Below are 2,507 nucleotides of genomic sequence, written 5' to 3' on the forward strand. Positions count from 1 at the left end.
GGTATCAGCGGATTAGAGTGTTTTCCGACTTGGTTGACTATTGCAGGATTTTTGAACAGGATACCAAAGCCAGAGCGGAGAGCTATCAGCAGAGGGTTGATAGGAAAGGCAAGAATCAGAATGATCGTGGGAAACCGTATGCAGCTGGCAAAGGTTTCCAGAGACAGAGTGGGATGAGGAGACCTAGTGGGGGAGACTCCAGTGCCCCTGCTAAGTGTTACAGATGTGGTCAGGCTGGACATCGTTTCCATGAGTGTACCAGTAATGAGAAGAAGTGTTTCAAGTGTGGAAAAGGTGGTCACTTGGCTGCAGAGTGCCGGTTGAAGACTATGACTTGTTTCAACTGCGGAGAGGTGGGTCATATTAGCCCACAGTGTCCTAAGCCGAAGAAAGAGAACCAGTTGGGAGGCAAGGTCTTTGCTTTATCGGGTTCTGAGACTTCTGCAGATGATCGGTTGATCCGAGGTCTGTGTTATATTAATGGCTTTCCTCTTGTAGCTATTATTGACACAGGTGCGACTCATTCCTTTATATCTTTGGATTGTGCTGTGAAACTTAAATTAGAGATATCTGAGATGCATGGGGGTATGGTGATTGATACTCCTGCGAAGGGTTCAGTGACTACTACTTCAGTTTGTTTAGATTGTCCTTTGAGTATTTTTGGTAGAGACTTTGGGATGGACCTAGTGTGTCTTCCACTAGTGCAGATTGATGTTATCCTGGGTATGAACTGGTTGGTGTTTAACCGAGTTTATATCAACTGTTTTGATAAGACTGTGATTTTTCCTGAGATTGAGGAAGGAAAGAGTTTGTTTCTATCAGCAAGGCAGGTGAATGAGGCAGTAGCAGATGGGGCAGAGTTGTTTATGCTGTTAGCGACTTTGGAGGCTAAAGATAAACTGGTGATTTGCGATCTAGCCGTGGTGTGTGATTTTCCTGATGTGTTTCCTGAAGAAGTGAATGAATTACCGCCAGAGCGTGAAGTTGAGTTCTCGATTGATTTGGTACCTGGTACTAGGCCGATATCGATGGCTCCGTACCGTATGTCTGCTGCTGAGTTAGCTGAATTGAAGAGTCAGTTGGAAGATCTGTTGGATAAGAAATTTATTCGTCCGAGTGTGTCGCCGTGGGGCGCACCAGTGTTATTGGTTAAGAAGAAAGAAGGTACTATGAGGTTGTGTGTGGACTACAGGCAACTGAATAAAGTGACGATCAAGAATCGGTATCCTTTGCCGAGGATTGATGATTTGATGGATCAGTTGGTTGGTGCGAGTGTGTTCAGCAAAATAGATTTGAGATCGGGGTATCATCAGATACGTGTGAAAACTGAGGATATTCAGAAGACTGCTTTCAGAACAAGGTATGGACATTATGAGTATTCTGTAATGCCTTTTGGTGTGACTAATGCGCCTGGAGTATTTATGGAGTATATGAATAGGATTTTCCATCCGTACCTAGACAAGTTTGTTGTGGTGTTTATTGACGATATTTTGGTGTATTCGAAATCTGAAGAAGAGCATGTTGAACATTTGAGAGTGGTTTTAGAAGTTCTACGAGAAAAGAAGTTATTTGCTAAACTGTCTAAGTGTGAATTTTGGTTAGAAGAGGTTAGTTTTCTTGGTCATGTGATTTCAAGAGGTGGTGTTGCTGTTGATCCTTCTAAGATAGAAGCGGTATCTAAGTGGGAAGCTCCGAAGTCGGTTTCTGAGATAAGGAGTTTTCTTGGACTTGCAGGTTATTATAGGAAATTCATTGAGGGATTTTCCAAGTTGGCGTTACCGTTAACGATGTTGACTAGAAAGGGGCAAGCGTTTGTTTGGGATTCACAATGTGAAGAAGGTTTCCAAGAGTTAAAGAGAAGGTTAACTACTGCTCCTATTCTGATATTACCGAGTCCATCGGAACCATTTGAGGTTTACTGTGATGCTTCATTGTTGGGTTTGGGTGGTGTTTTGATGCAGAATAAGCAGGTTGTAGCTTATGCTTCGAGACAACTGAAGGTTCATGAGAGGAACTATCCGACACACGATTTAGAGTTGGCAGCTGTAGTATTTGTTCTGAAGTTATGGAGGCATTACTTGTACGGGTCAAGATTTGAGGTTTTCAGTGACCATAAAAGTTTAAAGTATTTGTTTGATCAGAAAGAGCTGAATATGAGACAGAGGAGATGGTTAGAGTTTCTGAAGGATTATGACTTTGGTTTGAATTACCATCCGGGTAAAGCAAACGTAGTGGCTGATGCATTGAGTCGGAAATCATTGCATATGTCTATGTTAATGGTTAAGGAATTGGATTTAATTGAGCAGTTTAGAGACTTGAGTTTGGTGTGTGAGAGTACTCACAACAGTGTTAAATTGGGAATGTTGAAGTTAACGAGTGGTATTCTGGATGAGATTAGAGAGGGTCAGAAATCCGATGTGCTTTTGGTTGATAAGTTGACTCTAGTGAATCAAGGTCAAGGTGGTGAATTCAGAGTTGATGAGAATGGTGTTTTGAAATTTGGTAAT

This window comes from Lathyrus oleraceus, chromosome 2, assembly GCF_024323335.1.
Source record: "Lathyrus oleraceus cultivar Zhongwan6 chromosome 2, CAAS_Psat_ZW6_1.0, whole genome shotgun sequence".
Lineage (NCBI taxonomy): Eukaryota > Viridiplantae > Streptophyta > Magnoliopsida > Fabales > Fabaceae > Lathyrus > Lathyrus oleraceus.